The 15896-nt window shown below is 41.2% G+C and overlaps 1 long non-coding RNA gene across 1 annotated transcript in view; it reads left to right on the top strand.

Moving 5' to 3' along the window:
* The window catches only part of LOC144330084 (uncharacterized), a 105364-nt gene extending 91277 nt beyond the window's left edge, over nucleotides 1-14087 (top strand). The window contains exons 6-7 of the long non-coding RNA XR_013395948.1: nucleotides 13047-13129; nucleotides 13953-14087. This is a non-coding gene — a long non-coding RNA (uncharacterized LOC144330084). The remainder of the gene's footprint in view (nucleotides 1-13046; nucleotides 13130-13952) is intronic.
* Nucleotides 14088-15896: the final 1809 nt, after the last annotated feature.

Here is a 15896-nt window from a genome sequence, read left to right as displayed (position 1 = left end):
ATGGGGTTGACTAAATGTGACCTAACTGATTGTCTCTGAAGACTGATGATTTGATTTATTCTCAGCAATTCTCTCTCCAAACAATTCTCTGGCTTCAACACCCATGCAAAGCTCTTACACGTAGCAAGAAGGGAAGGAAAGAGTTTCCACGCACCCTTTGAAACAGGTCCTATACACTATCAAATCAGCTTATCCACACAGCAATCCATTTTAGAACCTGAAAGATCTGAACCGTTGGTATTAATGAAATGACTTGAGTGATGCCTAAACACCCCTTCTCCACTTTTAAATGTGTTGACAGAGCTTAAAGTTAATGGTCAGATCTATCCTTGCAGTAATATGTTTAGAAATTACTTTGCTGTTTATATGCACTTAGGGAATTTTACATTATACATTAACAATAGTTGATATAACAGGGTTCTTCAAGGAGAGGGTGTTGGAAGGAGTCCTGTGTTAGGTCTTGGGAAACCTGGGTTTGAGTCCTGTCTTTCCTAGCTGAGTGGCCTCAGGAACGAATTATTTTTTAGCCTCACTTCCTCCATGAGTAACCTGTACAAGCTAGATAAAATAAATTTAAAATTCCTTACAGCTTTATAACTCTATGATTCCACAATTACATTCATTTTGTCCTTCAGAATATCAAACAGAACCACAAGTAGGCATTTAATAAACATTGCTAGATAGCATCACACTTGATTTTTTTTTTTTTTTTTACTGCTTGCATGTCTTCCCCTAAACCATTCAAGAATTTTAAAGTATTCAAATAAAGATTCTGCAAATTATACATTTCATTTTGCTTATATATTTAGGCAACCATGATGCCTTCAGGGTTATGGTTATAAATGATGGCATTGGCTTGTTTTAAGAAGCAAATAACTCTAGGAAAATGTATCCCAATAGAATTCAGAGTGTTTCTACCTAAGGTCCCCCCTCCACCTCACACCACACACATACCTTAACATTTCAGAAGCGTATCAAATGAAAAAGACTTGTTAGCATGGAATTGATCAATACAACAACCAGTAGCAGCAGCAGCAGCAGCAGCAGCAGCAAAAACACCACTATTAATTTGGTTGCTGTAATTTTTCAGTGAAAGAATATATATATATATTTTTTTTTAACGTAGATTCCCATTGTTACCTAACTGAACTGGGGCCCACTTGCCCAGCATGGTAAGGCCAAACATTCCTACCCAGGTTCTGCAGCAGGAGAAAGGTGGGTGTTTATCTGCAAGGCACCAAGCAAGGAGAATCGGGTACCTCACTCTGAAGACCTGACCTCTCTGATAGCTTACAAACAACTGTTGTTAAACACGGGGTAAATTTCAAGGAAGCGGAAGTTACAGGCAAAATTGTAAATCAATACATGGAGGTTATCCTTTGGTTTGGCCTATAAAGGTGAAATATCTTGAAGCAAAGGATAACACGTCATAAGTAGATTCAAAGATTTTCTGATTTGCAATTGGTTAAGGAAAGGAAGCATTGTGTAAAGACTTCGGGTCAACAGAAAAGGATGCTAGCTTTGGCTGCTGAGCATGACTCCTTCCAGGTCTCCGAGGAATAAATTTGGAGTAAAAGACGACAGGCAGTCAGAGTCTAGTCCTCAGCTCCTCCTTATCTGAGGTCTACATGCCAGCAGATCTGTTTGGTGGGGGTCTGGGTTTCTGAAAAACAACTAAGGGACTTATGTTAAGATGTTATCTTTAGTTTCTATAGGGAATCAAACATCTCGCAACTCTAACTTCCTTGACTATAGTTTTAAGCCACTATTACCTTTTTGCTTGTCAAGTTGCTCGTTTACTTCTATGTGCCTGGAATTCCCCTTGAAGAAACTCAAGATTTTCCTTTATATTCATGGTTCAGGGCCTGGCAGGGTTCTAAGAGCCTAATCTATCTCACTATGAAAATAATTGAATTATTCTGAGTATTTTCTTTTTTGTCATTTTTTTCATAGACCGTTAAATCCTATAATGAACAGCTAGCACATAACAGATAAATGTATTTTCTTTCACTCATATGCTGAAAATGATTGTTTATTTTTAAGGGAGCTATATACAACCAGAGAAAATATTTGTTAAACAACAGTCAAATTGAAAGGACAACCTCTAAGTAAGCATCTCAGAGGTCTCCCTTGCTTATTGTTAATTGCAGAATAAACAGATCTTCCGAAGCAGTGCCCCCAACAGAATGGACCTCCTCTTACCACTGGCAACTGCTATCCCTCCCCTGTCCCTCCCTGCCTCAGGCTGACCCCTTATATTTATATAGTAGTGATAAATATGTTGTCACATGCATCACTTCATCCTGTTCATAGTTGCCCTAAGTGGAAAGTAGGACAGGATTTTTATTTTCACTCTGGAGGGTTTTTCAGAGTTGGTGACTTGCCTGAAGTCATCCTATCAGCAGTTAACTGGAACAAGGATATAGGTCTCCTAACCCTCATTCCAGTGATATTCGTTATATTTTGTGGCATGGGGAGGAATGAGTCATTGACGATAATATTCATCATTTATTTGTGCCCTTTTAAGTAGTATCTGGGGGAAGACAAATACCATGATTTATGACATGTTTCCTTGGACAAGCAAGCATGGATTGTTGGAATGCATGATAGCCAATTTATATACACCTATCTATCTGCCTATCAAAATATTAGCCAGCCAAAGGGCGTTTATAAATGAGAACTGGAATAAAATTGGGGAAAGGCAGGTAGGCAATCTCCCTGGAGAGGCATCTTCTAGTTTACCCAGTTTAGGGATCATGCCCTGTTCATCTGTGAATATGATATATAGGACTTCAGTTGGATGCCAGTGATGAATGTCAATGATCATAAAGCTATTACTGGAAGTTTTTCAGTTATAGTCAAAGCCAAAACATGCTGGCTCTCTGGAAAGCCTGGATTCCTCTGAAGATCGCCAGGCTGATTGGTAGTGCAGTCCTGATATTTTGAAAACTGGATGTTGAATTGTGTATCTGAAAGGAACCTCCCGGCACTTCTTTTTCATTATTTTGTGACTTGTTAGACTGGGAATCTCTTTATTCCAGAGCATTAGTATTACTTGGATGCCATTCCCTAAGATGCATCTACCTGGCCATGTAGGCAAAGGTGGTGAAAATTCACAGGTAGATTCAGGCCTCTTAGTTGATATCGGAGGGGAATGTGATCAGTTGCTGGAATTGTGAGACTTAGCTATCCCATTTTGTGTATTGTCCAGAGGTTGAGGAAAGAGTATTAAAAAACTGTTTCCTTGATAATCATATTGATAGTCTTTTTGTTCAGAGCCACAAAGGCCAGACCTTGAAAAAGGTATCTCAACCTTCAATCTTTCCCCATTTAAAAAAGCTAGACCAGGTGTCACTACTACTGCTATTTACATCAGATTCTTTCTTATTAAGAGAATGTTTCAAGACCTGACCCGAGGAGACTGAATAGTGGTAAATGAAAACAGAATAGGAAAGATCATAAATGAATGGTGGACGGAGGAGGAAGACATGGCAGACAATGGAAGAAACTGCAAATAAACAATGCACTCCAGCCTGTCGACAGAACAAGACTCTGTCTCAGAGAGACAGAGAGTTTGAAAGAGTTTCAGTATGTAATGATAAAAAAAAGTTCTGGAGATAATAGTTGCAAAACAGTGTGTATGACACTAAATTGTACATTTTAAATGGTTAAATGGTAAATTTAATGTTATGTATATTTTATCACAATAAAAAATAAAGTTAAATTATTAAAATGTGAAAAAATTATAAGTTAACATAGCTTAAGTTAACATCCAGCAACCTCACCTGTAAAATAAACAGGTAAAATATGAGAGACAACTTTATTACTTTCATTCATTCAAATGAAATGCTTTATTGCCAGAAACATTGTGGTTAGAAGAGATTGGGATAGAAGAGGCAGAGGGGCACATTCAAAATAGTGAAAAGGATATAATTCATACACATACACAAAACATGCACGGTACTTGGAGAAAAAGACATGAGTGATAGAGCATCGTTGTTGTTAAGACTCATATATTTTTCCACGTTTGTAGAAGCTCTGTAGCACACGATAGTGCAGTGGAAAGAGCAAACAGCCCTATACTCAAAAAACTGCTCCAGTCTGTATTAGCGCACCAGTTTCAGGAAAGGGGCTTCACATCACTGAGCCTCAAGGAAAATCAGGTTCATTGTCAGGATTGATTTGGACTCAGATGGGACCTGAAAATCTTTCTGCAGACAGGGCCTCTCTTAGGCCAGGTCCTCCCTGGTCCCTTCTGCCGTGAGCTGTGTGTTCTCTGCCTTTGCTTCTCTCTGGGCCTCTGACCTGGTCGGTCCATTCTGTTCCTCTGCCCTCTCTTTTCTCTGCATCATAGATTCTGACAGCCCAGGGGGGTCAGCATCCTTACTTGAGTTTGTATATTGTTCTTCAGGCCATCAATTGCCTCATGACTTTTCAAAACCTTTAATTGAGCTAATGAAGTCATTATCTTGAGATTCTTAGTTTAAATGGCCCATACAGGGATCTGATTGGCCTAGCTTACCTTTCCTTTTTTTGTTTTATACATTTATTTCTATTTCCTCGGACATTCCTTACATAAAGTACATTTTAAGTGCATGACTCATCATACATGCACACATACTCATAATATACATACACATATTTGTTTTATATATATAACATATATATATATTAGACTATGAATTTTCTGTCCTTGAAGAAGCTGCACACCTTTGGTCTAAATATTTAAATGGAAGGGTGAGGTCATGTAATACACAATATTGCAACCTAGGTTTGTCCTTCCCTCAGTGGTTTTGAGAGGAACAGTTGCCCTAGAGGTCTATGTAGGCAAGCAAACACAATGATTGACATTTCTAGTATGCTGGTGCATGGTAATTTTTTTTTTCAATAACTGCTACTGGTCATGATTATCAATACTGGATTATATTACTACTACTTCCTCTACTCATTATAGCCTTCTGCCTAGATCTCAGCCTAAAGTAACTTTAAAAAAAAATGTATTTATTTCAAAGATGGGGTCTTGCTTTGTCACCCAGGTTGGAGTGCAGTAGCATGATCATAGCTCACTGCAGCCTGGAACTCCTGGGCTCTAGAGATCCTCCTGCTCAGCGTCTCAAGTAGCTAGGACTATAGGCATGTGCCACCACACCTGGCTATTTTTTTTTTATTTTTTGTAAAGATGGGGTCTCCCTTTATTGCCCAGGCTGGTGTCAAACTCCTGGCTTCAAGTGATCCTCCCACCTCAGCCTCGCAAAGTGCTGGGATTCCAGGAACAAGCCACCACAGCTGGCCTAAAATAGCTTTCCTTATTATTTATAAGTTGAGCTTCTTTGAGACATAAGAAACAGAGATACTCAGTTTATCCTAAATAGATTTTTACAAGTATACTCAAGTAGGATTCCTAGAGTGGAGATTTTATTTTAATTTTATTATTTATTTATTTATTTATTTATTTATTTATTTATTTTTGAGATGGAATCTCACACTGTCACATGGGGTGGAGTGCAGTGGCGTAATCTCAGCTCACTGCAACCTCTGCCTTCTGGGTCCAAGCGATTCTCCTGCCTCAGCCTCCTGAGTAGCTAGGATCACAGGTGCCCACCACCACACCTGGCTAATGTTTTGTATATTTAGTAGAGATGGGGTTTCACTATGTTGGCCAGGCTGGTCTCGAACTCCTGACCTTGCGGTCCACCCACCTCGTCCTCCCAAAGTGCTGGGATTACAGGCATGAGCCACCACACCTGGTCTGAGTGGAGATTTTATTGAGGTAAATGCAGTAGTTCTAAAAGTATAACTCCTTCTCTGATGATGCATAGAAATTCTGGTAATTGCCCTGTGGCATCCAATCCTCCAGACTCTGGCTTATATGACTTGGCAATTTTTTACCTCTATTTCTATTATTAGCACTGCTTTTGTATAATTATTCTACATGTGTCTCAAACTCAAACTCTTCAACAAAGAAAAATCTAATTGGCTTGTAAAGTCTCCATCCAATCGATGGCATTCCTATTAGAGCTTTCATACCAAGTCACTTCATAGATCAAAGGAATCCCTATAAATTGACTTGCTTCTTTTGGGTTGGGGGTCAAATCCATCGTGTTCAAGGTCGTGATATCATTGAACACAAATAAAATGACCTATTTGTATGGAGTCTTTTAAAAGGAAGTTGTTTACATGGCAGGTATACTAAGCTATTCAAAAGTCACTGTGACTGGCTAGCACCTTGCCTGGCCTGAATGGGTCAAGGTCTCAATAAGTTTCTAGGACCAGAATGAATGGCATTCATTTTGTTCAGAAAAGATTTATGTAGTGAGGATACTGTAAAACGATGTAAAGTCATGGAGATGGAAGTTGGCAATGCAGACTGTGATTAACTCACCCACAGTAACTTCTTTTCATCTGCAGTGGATAGAAAGGAGAGGGTAGACAGAGGCTTACAGACCTAAAGAGAAGAAAGTGACAGGGGCAAAAGGAATAGGGGAGAAACATGAAAGGAATGTGGAGGGAAAAGGTAATGCAAGGAAAGGAGAGGAGATGAAGCAGATATTGATGTTTTCCTTCTCCTATAGGTTAGTGTTCTCCTGCTTTCCCTGATCTAGCTTCTCCTTTTCGCACCTGTAATTCCAGCATTTCGGGAGGCCAAGGTGGGTGGATCACAAGGTCAGGAGATCGAGACCATCCTAGCTAACATGGTGAAACCCCGTCTCTACTAAAAATACAAAAAATTAGCTGGGCATGGTGGCAGGTGCCTGTAGTCCCAGCTACTCGGGAGGCTGAGAGAGGAGAATTGAGAGGCTTGAGCCCAGGAGGCGGAGCTTGCAGTGAGCCAAGATTGCCCCACTGCACTCCAGCCTGGGTGACAGAGCAAGACTCTGTCTAAAAAAAAAGAAGAAGAAAAGAAAAGAAGAAAAACTCCCATCAATGAGAGGAAGCCTGTCAGCACCTATTTGGTGGACAGCTACTTTGCTTACATAAGAACAAGGCTTGAGATAGTAATATGAGCACCTGTGTAATGCATAGAAGTTCTCTACATTCTCTGAGATACAAAGGAGAGTACTGACATTGGAACAGAAGAAAAATACTTAGGACTGGTGTTATTAATAGAAAAAGCTTCCTGATTATCAGTATCATAATATATTTTCTTGAAGGAACCTAATGCTTCTATGCCCTGTAATTACACAGCATGTCTGTAAGGATAGTGGTTCTCAAAGGGTATTCCATGGACCAACAGTATCAGCATGATTTATGAACTTCTAAGATATGCAAATTATTAGACTCTACCATATACCTCCCCAATCAATCTCCAGATGTGGGGCTTATCTCTCTGTTTTAACAAGCCACCCAGGTTATTGTTATTATCATTATTATTAGAGACAAAGTCTCACTCGGTCGCCCAGGCTGGAGTGCAGTGGTGCAATCTCAGCTCACTGCAACCTCCGCCTCCTGGGTTCACGTGATTTTCCTGCCTCAGCCTCCCGATTAGCTAGGACTACAGGTGCCTACCACCATGCCCAGCTAAGTTTTATTTTTTAATTTAATTTAAATTTTTTATTTTTAGAAGAGACGGGGTTTCACCATGTTAGCCAGGATGGTCTCAATCTCCTGACCTTGTGATCCACCCTCCTTGGCCTCCCAAAGTGCTGGGATTACAGGTGTGAGCCACTGTGCCCAGCCACCCAGGTAATTTTTATGTGGCCAAAGTTTGAGAGACACAGAGTAGCAAAATGTAATGGACATGGAAACTTTCCATGCACATGGAAACTATCTGCTGCCAAAAAGTGATGTCCAAGTTATCAAGGGAACCTACGAACAATCTTGTGGTATCTTCCCCACCACAGTTCCCTCTCTGCTTCCCACTTCTGAAAGATTACAAGTTTCAGAGCTGTCATGCCTTTCTCTCCCAAATAGAGAATAAGCTGAGAACCTGGACAAACAACATACCTGCTGAGCACCCTCTGCATTCATTATACTTTCCAGGTCATGATTAACAGAGGAATTGACATAGAGCTTTTCAATAGCTAATATTACAACTAACAGGGCTGTACTTCAAAGTAATATGCTGACTATAAACCAAATCAATGAGCTCTGGGCATCCTTGCAATAAAATTGAGCCTTGAAGCATTCTGCTAAGATTACACACCTTTCTACCCTAAATGGGATTAAAAATTCTCTATGTCCTTGCCAATGAGACCATTCATTGTGCCATTAGGATAGCAATGTCCTTTCAGGCAGAACTGTGTGTGGCACTTACCAGCCAATCTATCATGATGCAAACGGTTGTGTGTATGAGCATGTGTGTATGCATCCCTGTGTGTGCACATGTATGTGTGCATGCATACATGTGTATCTGTGAATATGCATGAACAGACATTTTATCTAGGCTTTCCATTTAAAGATTCCTTCATAACTTAAAACTTGTGGGCAAATGAAGTAAAATAGTTGACACGTATTTATGGAGACCGCTTTTATACGTATATATGCTATGAATATTTTATTTTGATGTATTATCTAGAGTAATGGCTCCAGGAAGGTGTAATGATATCATGGCCTCATGGGAAAAGTAGAGGATTTTTGTCCAAATCACATGGCTTAAATCTTGATTCTGTCACTTATTAGCTGTATGACTTAGGGCGGGTTTTTAAACTTATTTAAGCCTCAATTAGGTTGTTCATATAATGAGGAAAATAATATTTAATATGAAGTTTTATAGGGAGCATTTTGTCAGATAATGTCCGTAAACAAACTGAAATTGGAATATGGTAAATGATGAATGATGTAAAAAAGACATAGCCTTGCTTTCAGGGGATAAATAGTGTATTTGCACAGATATGACAGTCACATGTGAAGTACTGAATCACAACAAAAGAGATAAACAGCCAAATAGCCAAGCATGAAAGGATATGGTTAATTGCATAATAAATGCTTTCGGCATTCATGGACGGAAGCACAGAAAGAGTAGGAGTTACAGAAGATACTCAGATCAGGGGTGAGCTGAGATTTGAATCGGTCCTTGAAGGGAGGGAGGAACAGCAGGAGAAGGTGAGGACGTGATAACAGGCAGGATAAACTTGGGAGATGGGGAATAGGCCACTCTAGCTGAAAAGCTGGTCCTGGGCCCTGTGTATTGAAGACAATCCTGGCAAGGCAGGCAGAGGTGGGCTAAATTGTAGAGGCTTCTGAATGTCAAGCTAATGCATCATAGGGACAACTGAAGGAGACTGTCTTGTCAATTCACTTTAATCTGTCCTAAGCCCACATAATTCAACAGATCTGTTTACCCCTTCTGCCTATTCATCATCTGTTCAAAGTTATCTGGTGTAAGAGAGAGAGACAAAGGATGAGATCACAGATAGACACATCACCACGTTACTGATATCCAGCTCCAGCGATTGCATCCCTGCCACCACCATCCCTTGGGCTGGATACCTGGGCTCCTTCTTGCTGCAGTGCCCTGGGTGGGATCATTGTGCATTTTTTGTCTCCTTATTTTTCACACGTTCTCACAGTCAGATTGAATGTCTCCTCCTGGTCATCATGACCTTCTACCACGGCTCTGATAATAAGCTGATTCCTATTTCTCCTAGTTTCCTAAACCAGTTCCCTTACCTAAAGTGTTGCTTCAGAACTTGAGCTTGCACTTGTAATTCTTCTCATTGGTAACTGCTCCCTAGAAATAATTTCATTGCCTCTTTTCCACCTGGATTGTTTCATTATGAGTCTGTTTATTTTGTTATGTATAATGAATGAAAAATAGTATTATGTTTATTTCTTGATCATACTTGATATTCTGTGTCATTTAGTGGTATAATTTATAGCATTTAAATTATAGCTACAATTATGAAATGTCAGTTTTCTGCCTTCTGTTTAGTTTTTTAAAACGTTTCTGGGCCAGGAGTGGTGGTTCATGCCTGTAATCCCAACACTTTGGGAGGCCAAGGCAGGTGGATCACCTGAGGTCAGGGGTTCAAGACCAGCCTGGCCAACAGGGTGAAACCCTGTCTCTACTAAAAATACAAAACATTAGCTGGGCATGATGGTACGTGCCTGTCATCCCACCTACTTGGGAGGCTGAGGCAGGAGAATTGCTTGAACCCAGGAGGTGGAGGTTTGAGTGAGTCGAGATTGTGCCGTCGCACTCCAGCCTGGGTGACAGAGTGAGACTTCGTCTCAGAAAAATAATAATAATAACATGTTCCTGGATTTTGTTTTTCATTATGCTGGATTTTGTTTTTCATTATGCCTTTTGCTGTATGCAACAACGTAATTTTATTGATGAAGTTTCTCTGTTAATACTATTACTAATAATATTAAGGCATTGCAAAATACTATTTTTGAAATCAACTTTGTTTCATATTTATTAGCCTTTTTTCTTCAAATTTATGATTATAAACTAGTTATATCTTTAAGGATATATCTTCATCCTCCTACATAAGCCAAAATAATGCAACCAAATCAATGAAAGACTGAAAAATTATGAATAAGTCCATATAGAGTAAGCATTGGTTAGGTCCCTTTTTTATGCAGACCTGAGCACCTGCACAGCACAGACTTCAACTCAAGTAGGAAGCAGAGTTCCAGGAGGTGGGATATCTGTTTCATGAAGACCTCACTTTATTCCTTGAACATCTCAAATATCATTACTAGATCAAGTGCTCCTGAAGGATATATGCGAGGGGAAATGTGTGCTCTTTATAACTAAGTAAGACTCTGAGTACAAAATGGTGAAATTAGAAGAGGTGGACATGCCACAGGTGCCTTGACATTAAAGCCTTGGCCACAGACAGTTTGATCCATGCATGCTGTGCTGCCTTCTACTGCATCCTATTCCTGTCCCACTAGACAACTCCAAACCTCATCGAGAGGGAGCAGGGACTCCTCTTAGGGGCCTCCTCCTCATTCTCCCTTCCCAAGCATGGAAATAAAAGAAAATATCGAGTTCCTTCAAGGGAAATTCCAGGCACCTAGTTAGCCTTGAGAAGTAAATGAGCAACTTGATAAGCAAGAAGGTAATAGTCGCTTAAAACAATAACCAAGGAAGTTAGAGTCATGAGATGTTTGGTTCCCTATAGAAACTAAAAATTACATCTTAACATATGTCCCTAAGTTTTTTCAGAAACCCGGACCCCCACCAAATGGATACATTGGCATGTAGACCTCAGACAACAGGAGACTGAGGACTGAACTCTGACTGCCGTTTTCTGTTCTAAATTTCTTCTTGAGGAGCCTGGAGGAAGTCACATCCACAGGCTGGAACTCACCATTCCTTTCTGTTGACCCCCAAATCATTAGACAAAGCTTTGTCTCCTTAACCAATCACAAATCAGAAAATCTTTGAATCCACTTAGGACCTGCTTCAAAATGTCCCAAATTTTTAGATCAAACCAATGTATAACCACCATATATTGATTGATGACTTTGCCTATAACCTCTGCCTCCCTTCCTTTAAAGACCCTTACCTACAAGCTGCTGGGGAGGTCAGGTCTACGTGTGAGCTGCCCAGTTCTCCTTGCTTGGCACTCTGAAAATAAATGCCCTCCTTTCTCCAATTACAAAACCTCACAGAGGATGTTTTGCCTTAATGTACCAGGTGAGCAGCTCCCTAGTTTGTTTTGGTAACATCATGTTCACATCCCAGCTCAGGCAAAATGAAGGAAAAAAACTATGTCTAAGAGAGTACATTTTAGATAGAGCCAAGAAATCTGGCATAAACCTGGAGCTGTACTTGTCGAGTTCAAATCACAACTCAATCCCAGGCTAGCTGTGTATACTACATCAACACTTTGGCCTCATATATAAAGTCAGAATACTAGAATGAATATACCTACATTATAGGATTGTTATGAAGATTCATGTATTAATGTATGTAAAATGCTGAAGCTGTTCCTAGCACTTGGAGAGCATTACATAACCCTTGATAATATTGTCGTTTGTGGTAAGCAGAATTATAAAAATGAAACGAATGAAATCTGCCCTGTATAATCCCCTTCCCTGCTTTTGATCATGGATAGAGGCCCTGACTATGATGAGATTTCACTCCTGTGATTGTACTAGGTTTTAAGGCAAAGAAGAGATGATCAGGTTGGGTCTAACTTAATCACACTAGCCTATTAAAAGAACAGGGTTTTTCTGGCTAGTAGAAGTAAAAGAGATTCAAAGCATGGGGGAGGGGTGGTGGTTAAACCCACTTCGCTGGCTTCCAGAGATGTCACAGGCCGAGGAATGGGGGCAGACTGTAGGAGCTGAGAACAGCCCCACTGACAGCTGGCTAGGAAGTGGGGAGCTCAGTGCCTACCACCACAAGGAACTGAATTCAGACAACAGCTTGAGCTTGGAAGCAGATTCTTTCCCTGAGCTTCCAGACAGGAGTCCAGGCTGGCTGACGCTTGGGTTTCAGTTTTGAGGCATCTTGAACAGAGAACCCAGGGAGGTTCCCTGTGCTTCTGACTTACTCATCCTAAGATAGTAACTGGATGTTGTTTGACAGCACTAAATTGGTAGTAATTTGTTTCCCAGCAATGTAAAACTGAGGCACAGGTACTGATATCCTTCCCCCATGAGCCTGCCCTTTACTTCTGAGGCCCATTGTAGAGTGGGCCAAGCAGCCCCTGCCTACTCCTTCTCCCTTGTCCCATTTCAGCCCCACTGGGACTCCAGACACTGTGGGTGCTTTACAGGCCGGACACATTCTGCCACACCATCTTTCTCATATCATCTGGCCCAAGGTATTACAACACCAATTATAAAACATTGTGAGAGAGCTTGCTGCAGTCACTTCTATTTATAATCTTCTTCTTAACACAAAAACTGCTCTCTGCAACAGGCACCAGATTAGTGTCCTTGAAGGCTCTGTTTTTTTCTTCATTCATGTAAGAGTTTTTCCTTAGGTAGTAAGGTGTGTGTGTGTGGCAACAGGGAGTGGGAAGCTAAGCAGCTAGTCATTGACAAGCCCTAGAGATTTCAGTGTTAATTCATTCTCCCATGCTGGGCCCTGTTTTTCCTTACATTAATTAATGTCATGTGTTTCTGGTCTTTTCATCTTGTAGCCACTTCAGATGAGAAAAAAGCAAAGCAAAACAAAACAAAACAAAACAAAAGAACTATTCAGAAAAAGAGAAGCATGGCTCAGGTAAGCTGTCTTTCTGGAATATCATTGACTTATGTCAAACTACAGGAAAATCCATTTCAACAGAGACAGGAAAAGGTAGAGGACCAAGGTCCATTTCTCCTGTTGTTCTGTGCTGAGTGCCCTTGTTGAAGTGGCCACTCACTTATAGCATTAATTTTTAGGTTGAAGTTAAGTGAAGCTGAGGAGCAGTAACAGTTTAGGATTTAGAGAGTATAGATCCTTTCCTAATAAAGTAAACTGAGTATCACTTGAAACTAGCTGATGTTGATGTGGTGCATTACAGACCTCTGAGCGTAAGTCTGCAAGGTATCCCTAGCGTTCCTATGCCACAGCCTTCAAAGTAGTACTCTGACAAAAATAGAGTCACCAGGGAACACGCGATATTGTTCAGAACATGCATGGGCATGACAGACAGACACCCAGGAAGAACCATTTCCTGAGTCAGAGCAGACACCTTAAGGGAAATCCTGCCGATCCCAATCCAGACCTGATTTTGTTGGGGACATATTTCTCTATGATGTTTACTTAACCTCTGTTTGAAATTCATGTTGTTCATCTTTAAAAACGCTGCTCTGAGCATTTGCTAGGGGAAGCTTATAGTGCGCTTCACGTATTTCCCGTACACATCACCAACTACCACCATCAACCCATTGGAAGATTTCTTTAAAAGGTCACAAAACATTTTTGTCTAGAAATGTGGAAAAGGAAGCTGAGCAAAATTAAGATTAATAGGTACGTGGGGGAGAAAATAGGTCTTGACTAAGTCTGAAAATAAGACTCTGAAAATTACAGATCTATTTTCTTTTTCTTTTTTTTTTTTGAGACTGGGTCTCCCTCTGTGGCCCAGGCTGGAGTGCAGTGGTGTCATACAGATCCATTTCTAATTGACTTTGAAGAAGAAAGTATGAAGGCAAGTTTGCCTCAAGGGAAAAACGAAGGGAAGAGATGTCCACTGCCACTGAGGAACATTTCGTTTTCAGTGGTATTACACCATGAGGAGAAAGGGAAGAGGATGCAAGCTCAGTTCAAACCCAATTGCAGCCTCTGCACTAACCACTTACTTCGCACAAGCTGCTAAATATCTCCCAGACTTTGTTTCTTTGTCTGTAAAATGGATATGATAATAGTTATTTACCTCAAAGGGGTTTTGTGAATAGTAAACCTTCAGCCCAAGGACTGGTTCATGGTCAGTGTTTATGGCAAGTTGATTATTATCATTACCATCATGTTCATGAAGTATCCAAATAAAGGAATATGTAATTTCCTAGAAATGAATTTTGCAGATATCCTGCTTCTGCTGAATTCTCTTTGGTGGCTTCTCCCCCTACTTTTATCCCAAATGAACAATTGAACTGGTGGCTTCTCCCCATGCTTTTATCCCAAATTAATAATTGAACCTTTCATTTACTCAAAATATAATGAGAACCCAGAATCCCAAGTCTACTTGGGAATAGTAGACTTTTACTAGGGATTTGAGGGTCTAGGGATGGAGTGAAATGAGATCCCACAGAGCAGAAAACAACTTAAAATTCAATCCTAGACATCACTTTTTTATGAGTCAGGACTTCTCAGAGGCCCTCTTTGCTCCCCTGCCTTGAGTCATGCTGGGAAGTCCTCATCCTCTCTCTTCTCTCTTCTTCTCTCCCAGTGCACACCCCGGCCTCACTCCCTGAATCTTTGGTACCATTTAATGCACAGCAAAGCAGCTTTTCTTCCCTCACCCCAATAATGGTTGCTCACATTTGTATATCCCCAAATTCAAGAAACTGCCTCACCAAAGGAAGTCTCCATCTGCTTTGAATCTCTACCCTTCACAATGACAAGGCCTGGAACAAGGTTGTAGAGGTGATCTGCGTTTGTTTACTTGCCCTGTGGCTGCTGCTAGGTGACTGCTCTCTGTCTCCTTGCATGTTGCATGTAACTGTACAGCGGCCGGAACATTCAATGTGCTCAGTAATAATGAGCTCCCTTCCCCACCCCTCTTGCACACATCCTCCCCTAAACGACCAGACTCAAAAGTCATTTTGATTGAAATCCTGAGTGTGTGCAAAGAGGCCAAGAGGAAGCTGGGTCCCAAATGCTGAGAGACAAGGTCGATGAGGGCAGCTGGCCCAGGCCCAGGCAGAGGCCAGGGACAGGAGAGGGACTGTGAAAGAACTCTCTCTCTCAACAACCAACAAAGAGTCAGTGAGGAGTGGGCGGGCCAACTGCACAGCGGGGAGGAAATGGGCCTGAGAGAGCAGCCACGCCTCTGCCCCATCTTCTGTATCTTCTCCCATGGTGGCGTCAAACTCCCCCTTCCAAGAGCACTTTAAACACCAGTGCAGCACCTAGCAGGCCAAAGCACGCAAATGAAAACGAATTAGATTCTTCCCTGCCCCACCCCAGCCCCAACTTTGCTGACTCAATTCATTCCCCCTCCTTTAGGTCTTCCTGTTTATGTTGTCACTTTGTTTTATTATTTATTTTTAGCCCTGATTTCAGAAGCTTTTATTCTGCTGGGCATTGGCAGGGTATCAACGGCACTGCTCTGCTCTCTGCTCTGAAAAGATCATTGTGCAGGCCTGGCCTCAGTCCCTGCAGAGACAGAACACTAGTGTGAGCCACCTCACGCTGCCTCTTCACCAGCCTGGCCAGCCCTGGGCCTGCTGGTGTTCTCTGCAGGCCCCGCCAGCACAGCATTCATGTTCATGAATATTAGAAATAGAAGTGAGCTTAGATTTCGTGTGGTCCAGCCCTTCACCCTCCAATGAAGAAACTGAGACCC

Source organism: Macaca mulatta, chromosome 7 (genome assembly GCF_049350105.2).
Source record: "Macaca mulatta isolate MMU2019108-1 chromosome 7, T2T-MMU8v2.0, whole genome shotgun sequence".
Classification (NCBI taxonomy): Eukaryota; Metazoa; Chordata; class Mammalia; order Primates; family Cercopithecidae; genus Macaca; species Macaca mulatta.
The sequence above is the reverse complement of the archived record's forward strand: the minus strand, read 5'-3'. Positions and strand labels throughout refer to the sequence as shown.